This window comes from Eurosta solidaginis, chromosome 3, assembly GCF_040869045.1.
Source record: "Eurosta solidaginis isolate ZX-2024a chromosome 3, ASM4086904v1, whole genome shotgun sequence".
Taxonomy (NCBI): Eukaryota; Metazoa; Arthropoda; class Insecta; order Diptera; family Tephritidae; genus Eurosta; species Eurosta solidaginis.
Window position 1 is genome coordinate 33,395,786 of NC_090321.1, and position 17,294 is coordinate 33,413,079.

General features: G+C 37.9%; 1 protein-coding gene across 2 annotated transcripts in view; it reads left to right on the forward strand.

Moving 5' to 3' along the window:
• Nucleotides 1-17,294, forward strand: part of tapas — a 124,997-nt gene that overhangs the window by 86,138 nt on the left and 21,565 nt on the right. The window lies entirely within an intron of this gene.

A 17,294-nucleotide genomic window follows, 5' to 3' on the forward strand; every position in this document is an offset into this window, starting at 1 on the left:
GGTAATTTCGGGACTTTTTCAGGACTATTTCGGGGTCAATTGCGGACCCTGCAGAGATCAATTTTGGATAATTTTCGGGATTCGTCCAGGATCCCGTCAGGGTTATTTCGGCGCTTTTTCGAGATCATTTTGGGACCCTTCCGGGATAATTTTTGTATAATTTTCGGGATCCGTCATGGGTTTTGAAATAGTCGGCTATACGATCTATGTACTTTGTTTTTTTTTCTGATTTATTCATTTTCTATGCATAATAATTTAATATAACTGGTAAAATATACATTTTACAAAAATAACTAACTTGGTTTTGAAGACTACAAATTAACATAATAGTTAATCATTTACAGACCAGTAAAACCAAACATAATATTTTCGAGGTTATTTTCTTGATTATTTCGTGCCGTTTCGGGAACATTTTCGTAATCTTAGGATTAATACGACTACCGTACTAGGAACCGTTTCAGGATTATTGTAGGAACATTTTCGGGGCTATTTCAAGATTTTGTAGGACTATTTCGGAACCGTTTAGGGACTGTGTTCGAGATATTATCTGCTGTTTTGGTACAACCTCATGCCTATTTTCATAATAATATCGTCGAGACTGTTTCGGGACTATCTCCATATATTTCAAGATTATTTTCGAAAGTATTTCAGGATTGTTTCGGGAATCATATCGGAAGGACTGCTACCGAGCATTTTTTAGCTATCGCCGGATCTCTTCGCAACTATTTCAAGATCATTTCAAAAAACAAAAATATTTCAGGGGAGTTTATTACTGCGTGCTTATCTTTTTTTTTTTTATTTTTTTTATCTCCGAGGCTGCGAATGTTTTGCGATTTATTGGGCCACGTAGGTTGGAGCAGTGTTATTGTTCAAAATTTAGTTCACTGCTACCAACAATGGCTTTCTGGCAGTATACAATGGATACTATTAGCAGTTTGGAAACAAGTCAAACTAATTAAGTGTACCCTTTGTTCTTTTCCGCATGTATTCATTAAAAATACAGTTATATAATATAATAGAGCAAAACATGTTTGTTTAGCTAATTAAACAAAAAACAAGTAAGGGTGTCTAAGTTTGTGTGTAACCGAATATTATATACTCAGCGTGAGTTTGAATTATACAGTTCCTTTCAGATAAATTATTTTTTCGAATTTTGTTACAATTCATGTTACGGGCGCTACTCATAGGGGGGCCCCAAGTGGTCCGCAAAGCAGAACTTTCTGGATAATTTGAATTTTTATTATAACTGATTTCTAGAAAAAATTTGTTTATGGAAAAAATGTTCTATACTAAAAAATGCATGCATATATCCGGAACACTTGCGCCAGGTTGTGGAATAATTGAAAGCATATATGTATCTTTTTTTCTCACGTGCAACGTTACTATGGGAATTATTAGAAAATGCATTACCAAAAACTGTCAAACGTGAATTTGAAACACGATGGAGCGCCAGAATACAAGCGGTTAGCCTTACTTAGAACAATTAGCAGAGGACACTAATAACACAAGTGACACCAGAAGCGAAGCTGCAGTTCTGTTCCAAAACATACTAAATTTTTGTTTCATAATGTTCATTTCTGGTATGAAATCTAAAGGAGTATTGATCGTGTGCAGCTCAGGTTACAAGATCCGGGAATGAATTTTAGAGACGCGTTACATGATCTTAAATCATTACCGACTGAACTATCCGAAATTAGAGACACTCTCGTTGAAGAAACAATAGAAAAAGCGGAGTCTCTTTGTGAAAAATGGGATATTGATATAGTAAAACGTGTAAGATGGCGCCGCAAAATGCCCGGAGAATCGGCTAGAGATGTTGGTCTTTCCGCAGAATGTGAAATTTCTAGCGTTATGGAAAGTGTTATCGGTCGTCTCCAACAAGAAATACCTACAAGATTTACACGACTAAATTACCTTTTTTTTAGATTTGGATTTCCCTTAGACGTTGGAAATTTGTTAAATAAGGATAGTAATGACTTAGAAAGAAATTGTAAGAACTTGGGTGAATTTTATAATACAGATTACGATGGAACAGAACTTTATATCGAAATATGTGACTGCAAAATATCACTTCGCAGTAGAAAAGAAATTGAACCTAAAACTCCGTTAGAATTACTTACTTTTACTAAAAAATATTTTGCCTCGGGCACAAGAAAACCTCATTACGCCACTGGTACCCAATTCTATTACGATCCTTTAAATTTTCTTCGAGTTATGGCTCCCTAACCATAGAAAATTGTTTGGTCATAAATGGGCGGTACCTACTAGGCCCATTTTCAAAAATTAAAAGGTTTCCCTTTTCCTTGTTATAATTTCGCATTAAACACCATTGATATAAAGTTCTTTTTTGCAAAGATATAGCTTATTTTATTCCTCCACGGCCCTTTAAAAAATCTTTAATGTATATAAAAATGGGCATGGTCCTTCACCGATTTTGTTAATTTTTCTTCGAAGCATTCTTTGTAGTAAAGGAAACCTCTCTGTCCATTTTTTTATGATAGGTTTAACGGATTTTGATTTATGATTAATAATATGTGAGCATGAAAAGGTGGCTTAGGACTAAAAAAAAATGTTCCCGTTTTTTCTGGTTTCGATAGTTTTTGAGACGCTCTTTCACGTGGTGAAAACTAGAAAGTCCTAACTTGCTTAGAAGTGCTATGGAGATGATATTTTTATCCACTTCCACTTGACCTTCAGCTTGAAACAATGCTTGTAGTTCGTCCTCGTAATTGATACCAACATCATCGAAAGAATCATCATCGTTCTCTTCGTTTTCACAGAAATATGTTTGAAAAACCTCGCTAAATTCTTCTTCGACAGACATTATTCACAAGCGACACACGTACTACTCTGTCAGCATTGCTTTTAAATCTGAGCACTCACACGATTTTTTTTCGGTCAGAAACTGGTTTGTGCTTTGCATTGAAAAAAACATCGCTGTTTACATATATACACACACGAACTTATCTCATTTATGCTCTTTTGCCTTTTTTGGTTGCCTTTTGGGCATGACTGTTCATAATGCAAAAGAAAAACTACTAAGAAACTGAAGAAATGCATTGTTTATCTTTAACAGCTGTTTCTCGGAATTCTTTTTTGAGTCATAAGCCACCTTTTCGTAGGCCGGGTCACATATTTGTAAAATTCATTCTATCACAAGTGGGCGATGCCACACCGATTTAACCCAGATATGCCGACGGACCTCCTGGTGAATCAATTTCCACAATATTTTTTAATACCGTTCTTTTAATATAAAATATTACAGAAATTAAGATAAATTAAAAAAGAAAATATTTTTTAAACGATTTTGTAGGGTATACTACATGGAGTACGCTCGGCACATACACAAGGAAAAAGTAGTAATTTTGGTTATATAGGAAAAGTCATTTTTATTCTTCTAGAGTACTTGTTATTTCATTTAAAGTTAAAAACTGAAAAAAAAAATTTGTTGTTTTTTTTAATTTTTTTACTACATGTAGTACGCCAGCAAATAACTCAACAAAAATCACATATAATTGGATTTTACACTTCCACTACAACAAAACAAAATAGGCTTAAATATTTTTTTCTTACCGATTACGCGACATCTTCACACTTTTGACAATTTCACAAAACTCGCATTTTTGATATTAAAAAAGGCAATCAAGGAATTGCAACAGAAATTTTTTTCAAAGCCAACTACATATGTGGCCCGTTTTGTACTGTAGCAAAGCGACTGGTTGGTTACTTAGTTTAAATTATTGTTTACGAAATATTTTGAAAATAACAGGTGTACTTCATGTAGTACGCTCGGCATATCTGGGTTAAAAAAAAATTTAGAGTCTTAATATCCGTTCACACTTCAAATTTAAACATTCTAAATAATCAGGTTTTATGTGTTTTGCAAAATGTTATATATGGTAAAAGTGGGCGTGGTTACCATCCGATTTCCCTCATTTTTAATAGCGATGGGAGATGAGCGCTAAGCAACCCATATATCGAATGGCAATATTTTATTCTCAATATTTACTCAAGTTATCTTGTGCACCGACGGATAAAGGAACGGATAGACGGACATGGCAAAATCAATTACTTTCTTCATCCTCAGCATTCTGATATATGGAAGTCTATATTTATCTCGATTCGTTTATATCCCTTTTTTTAACCAAGTTAATACACTCTGTGTGCAAAGCACGCTGAGTATAAAAATATTGACCTTATGAAGCTTTAACTTAAGCTTATATACATTTTTGTTATTGCAAATTTATGAAATCTCATTTTTTATTTACACGACTCAATTAGGTATAAATAGGGCCAAAAAATTAATCTCGGTATAGTTTATATTTTAAAAGTGGTAGAAAGGGTTTTAAAATAAAATGAATTTACGGACTCATTTCGCGCCGCTTTTTGGTTTGCTTAGTTGGATTTTAACCATTACGAATGCGCAAATTCTCCCAAATACAGATATACAGCAGCGCCAGCTACATTTAGTAGAAATATATAATGGAGCCGACTTTTGTGTGGCTGGTACCTTAGTCACTCTTGCAGGGGTGATTGCACGTAGAATGTTCCCAATACCTGAAAATGTGCGGGATCTGAAGGTTATAGCTGGTGATCGGCAACAACGCAATGTACAGAAACTTTGTAGTCATGATCTTTTTTTTATGGGTGTTTTTATTGTGGAAAGACCCTTTGATCTGACTGCTTTAGTACAACCAATACCACTTGACGAATCTGGAATAAATTTTGATGATGAACAATTTCGAGAATTTATAACAAATGCAATCAATTGATAACAACCCTTTAAGTGTTATTATAAATTGACTGTTGATTGGAATATCACCCTAACTCGACTGAGCGCCGAATTTCGAAACATTTTTAGATTGGGCATTTTCGAAACAGCAGTTGAAATTTGGTGATCTTCCGCTCAGCAGTCGAATTGATGATATTTATGTATATTATCTCATATCATGTGAAAATAAATTGTTATAATTGTGAAAAAATAAATATTTCTTATTGTATGCAATGGAAGTGTGACTCATGTGAAAGAATTAAGTTGTGAGACCAAACTTTGATCTTTAAAGTTCCCTCGTATATGAATAGATCATAAGATGAAAACAAAATTGCGGATTGACTACTTTAAGGCCCTGCCAAACTCCGTGTAAAACAGCTGCAAATTGGGATATGCATCTGTTTGAGATTGATATAAATATAGTGATCGCTTACTACTGAATCAATGAATAAACGAAGTCCAAACGAAACAAAGTCCTAAATGCAGACCCTTGGATGTTCTTTTTTAATTTCAGGAATTTACCTCGACTTGAAAGTTTCCACCTGTCATCGTTTTTTATACTCAGTTGAGCAGAGCTCACAGAGTATATTAACTTTGATTGGATAACGGTTGGTTGTACTGGTATAAAGGAATCGAGATAGATATAGACTTCCATATATCAAAATCATCAGTATCGAAACAAAATTTGATTGAGCCATGTCCGTCCGTCCGTTAACACGATAACTTGAGTAAATTTTGAGGTATCTTGATGAAATTTGGTATGTAGGTTCCTGGCCACCTCAGATCGCTATTTAAAATGAACTATATGGGACTATAACCACGCCCACTTTTTCGATATCGAAAATTTCGAAAAACAGAAAAAGTGCGATAATTTATTACCAAAGATGGATAAAGCGATGAAACTTGGTAGGTGAGTTGAACTTATGACGCAGAATAGAAAATTAGTAAAATTTTGAACAATGGGCGTGGTACCGCCCACTTTTAAAAAAAATGGTAATGTTAAAGTTTTACAAGCTGTCATTTGGCAGTCGTTGAAGATATCGTGATGAAATTTGGCAATAACGTTACTCCTATTACTATATGTATGCTTTATAAAAATTAGAAAAATCGTAGTTCTCCGATTCACGCCGACTTTAAAAAAAAAAAAGTTTAACAAAAAATTTAATATCTTTACAGTATATATGTAAGTAAATTATGTCAACGTTCAACTCCAGTAATGATATGGTGCAACAAAATACAAAAATAAAAGAAAATTTCAAAATGGGCGTGCCTCCGCCCTTTTTCATTTCATTTGTCTATGATACTTTTAATGCCATAAGTCGAACAAAAATTTACCAATCCTTGTGAAATTTGGTAGGGGCATAGATTCTATGACGATAACTGTGTTCTGTGAAAAAACGGTGTGAAAAAATCGGTTAAAGCCACGCCCAGTTTTTATACACAGTCGAAAATATCGAAAATTACGAAAAATTAAAAAAATGCCATAATTCAATACCAAATACGAAAAAAGGGATGAAACATGGTAATTGGATTTTTTTATTGACGCAAAATATAACTTTAGAAAAAACTTTGTAAAATTGGTGTGACACCTACCATATTAAGTAGAAGAAAATGAAAAAGTTCTGCAGGGCGAAATCAAAAGCCCCTGGAGTCTTGACAGGAATACTGTTCGTGGTATTACATATATAAATAAATTTGCGGTACCCGACAGATGATGTTCTGGGTCAACCTGGCCCACATTTTGGTCGATATCTCGAAAACGCTTTCACATATACAACTACCACCACTCCTTTTTAAAAACATCATTGATACCTTTAATTTGATACCCATATCGTAAAAACACATTATAGAGTCACCCCTGGTCCACCTTTATGGCGATATCTCGAAAAGGCGTCCACCTATAGAACTAAGACCCACTCCCTTTTAAAATACTCATTAATTTCGGGACTTTTTCAGGACTATTTCGGGGTCAATTGCGGACCCTGCAGAGATCAATTCTGGATAATTTTCGGGATTCGTCCAGGATCCCGTCAGTGTTATTTTGGCGCTTTTTCGAGATCATTTTGGGACCCTTCCGGGATAATTTTTGTATGATTTTCGGGATCCGTCATGGGTTTTGAAATAGTCGGCTATACGGTCTATGTACTTTGTTTTTTTTTCTGATTTACTCATTTTCTATGCATAATAATTTAATATAACTTGTAAAATATACATTTTACAAAAATAACAAACTTGGTTTTGAAGACAACAAATTAATATAATAATTAATCATTTACAAACCAGTAAAACCAAACATAATATTTTCGAGATTGTTTTCTTGATTATTTCGTGCCGTTTCAGGATTATTGTAGGAACATTTTCGGGGCTATTTCAAGATTTTCTAGGACTATTTCGGAACCGGTTAGGGACTCTGTTGGAGATATTATCGGGGCTGTTTTGGTACAACCTCATGCCTATTTTCATAATAATATCGTCGAGACTGTTTCGGGACTATCTCCATATATTTCAAGATTGTTTTCGAAAGTATTTCAGGATTGTTTCGGGAATCATATCGGAAGGACTGCTACCGAGCATTTTTTAGCTATCGCCGGATTCCTTCGCAACTATTTCAAGATCATTTCAAAAAACCAAAATATTTCAGGGGAGTTTATTACTGCGTGCATATCTCCGCGGCTGCGAATGTTTTGCGATTTATTGGGCCACGTAGGTTGGAGCAGTGTTATTGTTCAAAATTTAGTTCACTGCTACCAACAATGGCTTTCTGGCAGTATACAATGGAAACTTTTAGCAGTTTGGAAACTAACTAAGTGTAGCCTTTGTTCTTTTCCGCATTTATTCATTAAAAATACAGTTATAGAATAGAGCAAAACATGTTTGATCAGCTAATTAAACAAAAAACAAGTAAGGGTGTCTAAGTTTGTGTGTAACCGAATATTATATACTCAGCGTGAGTTTGAATTGTACAGTTCCTTTCAGATAAATTATTTTTTCGAATTTTGTTACAATTGATGTTACGGGCGCTACTCACAGGAGGGGCCCCAAGTGGTCCGCAAAGCAGAACTTTCTGGATAATTTGAATTTTTATTATAACTGATTTCTAGAAAAAATTTGTTTATGGAAAAAATGTTCTATACTAAAAAATGCATGCATATATCCGGAACACTTGCGCCAGGTTGTGGAATAATTGAAAGCATATATGTATCTTTTTTTCTCACGTGCAACGTTACTATGGGAATTATTAGAAAATGCATTACCAAAAACTGTCAAACGTGAATTTGAAACACGATGGAGCGCCAGAATACAAGCGGTTAGCCTTACTTAGAACAATTAGCAGAGGACACTAATAACACAAGTGACACCAGAAGCGAAGCTACAGTTCTGTTCCAAAACATACTAAATTTTTGTTTCATAATGTTCATTTCTGGTATGAAATCTAAAGGAGTATTGATCGTGTGCAGCTCAGGTTACAAGATCCGGGAATGAATTTTAGAGACGCGTTACATGATCTTAAATCATTACCGACTGAACTATCCGAAATTAGAGACACTCTCGTTGAAGAAAAAATAGAAAAAGCGGAGTCTCTTTGTGAAAAATGGGATATTGATATAGTAAAACGTGTAAGATGGCGCCGCAAAATGCCCGGAGAATCGGCTAGAGATGTTGGTCTTTCCGCAGAATGTGAAATTTCTAGCGTTATGGAAAGTGTTATCGGTCGTCTCCAACAAGAAATACCTACAAGATTTACACGACTAAATTACCTTTTTTTTAGATTTGGATTTCCCTTAGACGTTGGAAATTTGTTAAATAAGGATAGTAATGACTTAGAAAGAAATTGTAAGAACTTGGGTGAATTTTATAATACAGATTACGATGGAACAGAACTTTATATCGAAATATGTGACTGCAAAATATCACTTCGCAGTAGAAAAGAAATTGAACCTAAAACTCCGTTAGAATTACTTACTTTTACTAAAAAATATTTTGCCTCGGGCACAAGAAAACCTCATTACGCCACTGGTACCCAATTCTATTACGATCCTTTAAATTTTCTTCGAGTTATGGCTCCCTAAACATAGAAAATTGCTTGGTCATAAATGGGCGGTACCTACTAGGCCCATTTTCAAAAATTAAAATGTTTCCCTTTTCCTTGTTATAATTTCGCATTAAACACCATTGATATAAAGTTCTTTTTTGCAAAGATATAGCTTATTTTATTCCTCCACGGCCCTTTAAAAAATCTTTAATGTATATAAAAATGGGCATGGTCCTTCACCGATTTTGTTAATTTTTCTTCGAAGCATTCTTTGTAGTAAAGGAAACCTCTCTGTCCAATTTTTTATGATAGGTTTAACGGATTTTGATTCATGATTAATAATATGTGAGCATGAAAAGGTGGCTTAGGACTAAAAAAAAATTTTCCCGTTTTTTCTGGTTTCGATAGTTTTTGAGACGCTCTTTCACGTGGTGAAAACTAGAAAGTCCTAACTTGCTTAGAAGTGCTATGGAGATGATATTTTCATCCACTTCCACTTGACCTTCAGCTTGAAACAATGCTTGTAGTTCGTCCTCGTAATTGATACCAACATCATCGAAAGAATCATCATCGTTCTCTTCGTTTTCACAGAAATATGTTTGAAAAACCTCGCTAAATTCTTCTTCGACAGACATTATTCACAAGCGACACACGTCCTACTCTGTCAGCATTGCTTTTAAATCTGAGCACTCACACGATTTTTTTTCGGTCAGAAACTGGTTTGTGCTTTGCATTGAAAAAAACATCGCTGTTTACATATATACACACACGAACTTATCTCATTTATGCTCTTTTGCCTTTTTTGGTTGCCTTTTGGGCATGACTGTTCATAATGCAAAAGAAAAACTACTAAGAAACTGAAGAAATGCATTGTCTATCTTTAACAGCTGTTTCTCGGAATTCTTTTTTGAGTCATAAGCCACCTTTTCGTAGGCCGGGTCACATATTTGTAAAATTCATTCTATCACAAGTGGGCGATGCCACACCGATTTAACCCAGATATGCCGACGGACCTCCTGGTGAATCAATTTCCACAATATTTTTTAATACCGTTCTTTTAATATAAAATATTACAGAAATTAAGATAAATTAAAAAAAAAAATATTTTTTAAACGATTTTGTAGGGTATATAAGTTAAGGAGCCCAAGGACTAGGGCTCCAAAAAGTTAAAGTTGGGGGCCGCCCCGCGGCCCCATTGCAACCTGAAAAGATCCAAATAAAAATAGGTTTTTCCGCTTAACAATATTTACCATTTATTTCCGTTCAATGTCAAAAACAGACTGACTTTATCATTAACTTAAACTAAGCTCTAAGCTTCTACATTAATCTAAGTGATTTCATAATTGCTGACACTGCACTTCCCACGGTTGGCCAAAATAATATTTTATCGCTTGGGTGGCGAATCACACGGCTTGCATTTTGTCCGCATATCATCGCTTACGCTGCAGTTCCCATGGATTGCATTTTGTCTACTTACGCAATATGATATCGGATCGTTGGCTTTGCTTGTGTTTGTTGAAGTGTGGTGTCAGCACATTCTTACAATTAAGTGTGTCTGCCCCCTTGTTAAGTACCCCCCCTTTAAACATCTGCGTCCCGCAGATGAGCTCCTTTTTCAGAAGGATCCTTTGCATGGCTTGGCTGGTCCTGATCTGTGGTCTGATTTAGTCTAGGAAAGTTGATTGTAGTAGTGAGTTTTCTCCAGATAATGTAGCATACGGCTGCTAGAACGGCCAAGGCAAGGGCGTCAAAAATTAGCGAAAAGTGAAAATTATTGCCAAGTTTAAGCTGATTAATATTTTCCATGCTCAGGCCGTGAATGTAGTTAAGGTTCAATTTTAGTCCTTCGCTCGTGATGTTTACCAAGGGCGGTGGCAGGGCCTGCGCTGTGCGTACTGATCTGCTGGTGAATGTTTGATTTCCCACCGTGACTGTTTCGTTGTTCAAAATAATGACGTACGTTCCATTTAGGGTTGTGGAGTAGTTCTTCCCTTGTAATAGGCCTTCAAAGTTTGTAACAAATATTGTTGAGTCTGTGATCATCTCGACGGTTTTGGTGTTGTCTGGTTCAAAGCGACATTTGGCATCGCCACCTTTAACTAGCCTAGCTAGGCACCCGTTTTCCCGTAGTTTAGTCAGGGATTTGGTAGAGCAAATTGTTGTGTTGCTGATCGAAGGGCAATCCTCGGTCACCCCGAACGTTTCAACTTCGTTTATTAGCATTTTTTTATAGCTGAGGTCAACGTGTTGTCCTTTTATAACAGCGGCCCGTGTTATTAGGAGTCGGTAGCCATCTGGTTTTACCTTTGGCATTGAGAGTACGTACAAAAGTGTGCTACCGTTTGAATACACGGAGGCCGACCCGTACTCTATGGCTTCAATGGTGTTCTGATATGGTAGGGAATCTTCCTCCATTATGAGCCTTCCAATCTCGTCTCGATCAAGAAGATTTGTGTTGATTACGCCAGATTTCGCCATTTGGCACGCTTGGACGACTTCTGACACCTGTTCCTTCAAGATAAGGACTTTGCTTAGGTCAAGTAGTTCGATATTCTCCTCGCTAATGTTTTTGCTTATAGCGTTAATGTGGAGCATCGCTTCGTTTGCTTTCGTGATTGCCTCGCGGGTACCGTTGAATAGTTTTTCGTTGACCCGGTACTGGTGATTGTTGTTTATTATCACGTCATTCATGCTTCGAAGAATATAGTCCCAATCCGCTGAATCTGGAGACCCAGCTATCCACTTCCATGCTGAACCAATCCAGTCAATGGAACGTACCCTTCGTGATTTGCTTATTTGTAGTTCGTCGAGACGCAGCTTAGTTTGATTTAGGTGGAATTGTAGCACAGTCCGCACAGCCCTGCTTGTAATATCGTGCTCTGTTGACTCCATCAATTTGACCAAAGCCGTGTTGAAGTAGTTTAGGTCGACCACATGGACTAAACTGAAGTGTCCGTTCAGGATCCAACCACGCCCGTGCTCAATAGTTACTAGTGGGGAGCCATAATTGTAGATGTTGAGGCCGTACACGCCAGATATTAAAAATAAACTGTGTTCCATTATGGAGAGAAAAAAAAAACTCATTAGTGTTGGTAAGATTAGTATTGACCATTTTTTGTTTTTAGGCACTTTTATTATTTATCCCAGGGACGGTGAACTAATAATAAATGGTTACATAATGTAAATCTTGTTTTCTTTTTTATTTTTTCCTTTTATTATTATTATTTAAAGAACATTCTATTGTATAATAAAAAAATCTTTCCACACTAAGGGAAGAGTTAAAAAAAATTAAATTTTTTGTGTGCTTTTTTGAATTTTATTATTTTATTTATGTGTTTTTTGTTGCGTTTAAATGTATTCCTATATCCTACCACCGTCCCCGGCTACCCATCGTGGTACTTGGAAGGTCCACAGGATCCGAGAGCATGGATATGAAAGGGAGGTAGTTTGTAATTCTTTACTTTTGTTTGAAAGGTAGCGTTAAAGGCTACTACCCTTGGATCCTGCCGCCTTACAAAAACTCGTGGTAATTATGGCATTTTTTTCGTTTTTGGTAATTTTCGATATCGGAAAAGTGGGCGTGGTCATAGTCGGATTTCGGCCATTTTTTATACTAATACAAAGTTAGTTCAGATAAGTACGTGAACTGAGTTATCGTGTTAACGGCCGAGCGGAAGGACAGACGGTCGACCGTGTATAAAAACTGGGCGTGGCTTCAACCGATTTCGCCCTTTTTCACAGAAATAAGTTATTGTCCCAGAATCTAAGCCCCTACCAAATTTCACAAGGATTGGTAAATTTTTATTCGACTTATGGCATTAAAAGTATCCTAGACAAATTAAATGAAAAAGGGCGGAACCACGCCCATTTTGAAATTTTCTTTTATTTTTGCATTTTGTTGCACTATATCATTACTGGAGTTGAATGTTGACATAATTTACTTATATACTGTAAAGATATTAAATTTTTTGTTAAAATTTGACTTTAAACAAATTTTTTTTTTTTTAAAGTGGGCGTGGTCCTTCTCCGATTTTGCTAGTTTTTATTAAGCGTACATATAGTAATAGGAGTAACGTTCCTGCCAAATTTCATCATGATATCTTCAACGACTGCCAAATTACAGCATGCAAAAGTTTTAAATTACCTTCTTTTAAAAGTGGGCGGTGCCACGCCCATTGTCCAAAATTTTACTAATTTTCTATTCAGCGTCATCAGTTCAACTCGCCTACCAAGTTTCATCGCTTTATCCGTCTTTGGTAATGAATTATCGCACTTTTTCGGTTTTTCGAAATTTTCGATATCGAAAAAGTGGGTTATAGTCCGATATTGTTCATTTTAAATAGCGATCTGAGATGAGTGCTCAGGAACCTACATACCAAATTTCATCAAGATACCTCAAAACTTACTCAAGTTATCGTGTTAACGGACAGACGGACGGACGGGCATGGCTCAATCAAATTTTTTTTCGATCCTGATGATTTTGATATATGGAAGTCTATATCTATCTCGATTCCTTTATACCTGTACAACCAACCGTTATCCAATCAAAGTTAATATACTCTGTGAGCTCTGCTCAACTGAGTATAATTATATGTAAAGAAAAAAAATTGTTTTTGGATATTATGTTTTCTTTTTTTATACTTAAAAAATTGAACAGCGGCAACCCTTGGGATGTGTGTCGTCATCGCCCGGCGGCGACGATAGAAATAAATCTATCGTCGCAAAATGACGTCGCGTAAATTTCGCTCTTGGCGTTCATCGTGTTCACCTTCATGTAATTATGGGGATTCTATTTTTGACAATCCGATGTTCGTCGCGTTTATTTCGCGGCTTCATGGCATTGTGTTTCAAGCAGGGAAGCACCTTAACGTTAAGCTAATCGTTTATCAAAAAATTTCCACCGTTTCCGTTGAAACACTTCGAAATATTATCGATAAAGAAATTATCAAGATAAATTGGATTTCGTTTTTAACCGAAACGAAAAGCTTTCGTTAACGTTAAAAACGTTAACAAAAATGTGATACTTTATGTTTGAATTGTGCTGGCAATGCTATAGCCATGGTGAAGCCGTAAGGTGGTAACAGCGAGCGGACATACACACAAACTCCATGTAATTTGTTTGTGTAATTCGTTGGTGCTAATGTCAAAAATACTGTGAGAAATGTTCGTGTTTGCGCCTAATTGGCACCTCTATATGTAATCATATCAAACGTCAATTAGTGGCATTGGCAGCACTGACTCTCAGCTGTCAATGGCTACTTCCGTTTATCTTAAAGTAATTAAACAAAGAAAAACAAGTGGAAGTGTTTTTTTATAATCGACTATAATCCTCGCGTAAGTAGACCTTACAACCCGCAACCCGCATTTTAACGCTAACATTTTGGTCCATCAACCCTGATCGCGCAATATTTCCGCAAAATACAGTCCACATCGCTTTAATTTTATAAGTTTCATAAAAACCCGCAAATAAAAAATGTCGTCGTTGAAAGTTCGCGATTCTGCTTTAAATACATTAAAGCGTCATTTGCAATCGAGCAAAGCCGATTCGCTTGCGGTCGATGCAGAGGCTGCAACCACATATTTGCAATTGCTAGAGGAGCAGTGGGAACGTTTCTGCAAAGCACAAGAAGAAGTGGAGGTTTCGTGTGGCGACGAAAACACAGCAGTAGAAGAGCAGGCACAAATTCAAGGTGAGGAGTGGTATTTGATCGCTAAATCAAATTTTAAGCGCATTCTTGCGCCACAAAAGCAACCAACTCCTACAGTAACTCCGACTACACCTGCACGCATGCCGCTACCGAAGCTGCAGTTACCATCCTTTAGTGGCGATCCAACAAAATGGATCACTTTTCATGACGCATTCTGTTCACTAGTGCATTCCAATGCAAGTTTGTCGGACGGACAGAAGTTGCAATACTTGCGCAATTGTTTAAATGGTGAAGCATTGGAATTAGTTAGTAGTTTTGCTGTAAGCGACAGCAACTACAGTGAAGCTTGGGATATGCTGACAGCACGCTATAAAGTTATGCGTATCATAGTGGACAGCCATATAAAAGCATTATCATCGATCGAAAAGGCATCGAAAGACTTCGCAAAAGCAATTAAACACGTTTTAAATTTAACATTGCAGCACGTTGGTACGCTATGTGCCCTCAAACGCCCGGTTGAATTTTGGGACGACTGGCTTGTCCATTTGACTGTTTCGAAATTAGCCTATGAAACGCGAAAACAGTGGGAATTACCGCTTGTAGCCGACGATGTGCCATCGTTTACATCGCTTCGTGATTTTTTGGAAACGCGAGCCCGCTCTTTGGAGATGGTGCCCGCTGCCGCAAACGCACGTACAACTGCAAAGAACGTTTTGCATACAACGCTTCTTCATGCTGATCTCAATACAAACGAGGCAGCTCCTGCTATGCAAAATGCCGTCCAAAACAACGTAACGTCGCACTACGCCGATGCTGAACGCGTAGTATTACTAGCTACTGCTGACATTTTATTGCAAGATAACTCTGGCCGCTGGCAGCCAGCCAGGGCACTGTTCGACAACGGCTCACATGCTTCGTTCATCACGGAGCCCTGCGTTCAACGACTTCGCTTATCACGAAATACGTCATCAGCTTGCGTCACGGGTATTGGTTCCGTACAAGGAGGTCGCACAAAGGGTGAGGTCAAGTTATCCATAGCGCCAAAGTCACTAAACTCTAAATTGCACGTGAGTACGCTTATTTTATCTAAAATTACTAACGACCTACCAACAAACGCCTTGTCCGAATCACGGTGGCCGCATGTCAGTGGCTTACCGCTTGCTGACCCTAACTATTTCAAGCCTGGTCCGATAGATGTCTTGATTGGCATGGACGAAATGGACAAGTTTTTACTCGACGGCCTAAAAAAGGGTGAAAATGACACTCCGATGGCACAGAACACCGTGTTTGGGTGGGTGCTGTTTGGCAACGCGACTCCCTCACAAATAAAACCCCGGGTAATCTCAACGCATTATTGTAATACGCAACTAACTGACCTCCTCGCTAAGTTTTGGGAGCTGGAAGAGCTACCACCTAGGAAGGGTCATATGGAGCTAGCTACTCCAACAACGCAAACCGCATACTATATGCCACATCACGCAGTGATAAAAGAAACAAGTTCCACTACTAAGTTTAGAGTCGTATTCAACGCGTCAATGAAGACGTCGTCAGGGCACTCGTTAAACGAGGCGCTAATGGTTGGTCCTCAGTTCCAATAATATCTCTTCCTGATTTTAGTCCGCTTCCGCACCCATCGCTATGGTATAATTGCGGACATCGAGAAAATGTATCGACAGGTCTACGTCGATAAACGGGACGTCGACTATCAACGCATTGTATGGCGTGAGCATTCATCGCAGCCAATACGCGACTATCGTCTATTAAGGGTTACCTATGGGGTAGCATCCGCTTCTCATCTCGCTGTCAAATCGTTGTATCGCGCGGCACAACAAGCTGGCGCGTTATATCAAAATATCGCAAATATCGTTACGTCAGATTTTTACATGGATGACTTGCTCTCCGGCTCCGACTCTTTCCAAGAACTGAAAGCGCTTCAACGTAACATCTCACACGTCTTATCTCAGTGTGGATTCGAGCTCCGGAAGTGGGCAACAAATTGCAAGCCATTGAGACAACAGATGCCGCATGCGTCTACACAGGTGTCCCATCTCTTGTCTGATGGAAGCGATATCCGAACTCTAGGATGTATTTGGCACACGGATACCGACTCTTTTGCGATAGCCTTCAACATAGAGCCACTCCAGTGCGAATTAACAAAACGCATTTTTCTCTCCGATACCAGCAAAATTTTCGACCCTCTCGGCCTCATATCTCCATGCACCATTCGCTCAAAAATTTGGTTGCAAAGAATTTGGCGTTGTAATGCCGATTGGGATGAGTTAGTTCCGCCTGAGATAGCTACAGATTGGTTAACGCATAGAAAAGAGCTGGCCATGCTTTCATCGCTGAAGCTAAATCGCTGGCTTGGTACTAGTCCGAACGCCGACACAGAGTTCCATGTTTTCACTGACGCATCAGAGGCTGCCTATGCAGCCGCTATCTACTGCCGCACTCAGTCATCGGACGACGAGATAAACGTCGTGCTCATTGCTGTGAAAACCAAAATAGCTCCGCTAAAAACAACTTCGTTACCTCGTCTGGAACTCTGCGCAGCCCATCTAGGCGCTAAACTCGTCCGCCTAATTCAACAAAGTTTTGGTCACAAACTTGAAAAGCTGTACGCGTGGTCAGACTCAACGATAGTGTTGGCATGGCTGCAATCAAATCCAAATCGTTGGGCAACGTTCATTGCAAATCGTGTAGCCGATGTACAAGAAGTCTTGCCGTTATCGCATTGGAGACACGTCATATCAGAGCATAACCCTGCAGATTGCGCTTCTCGGGGTCTCACACCTGCACAGCTCCTCGATCACCGCTTATGGTGGCAGGGGCCACACTGGTT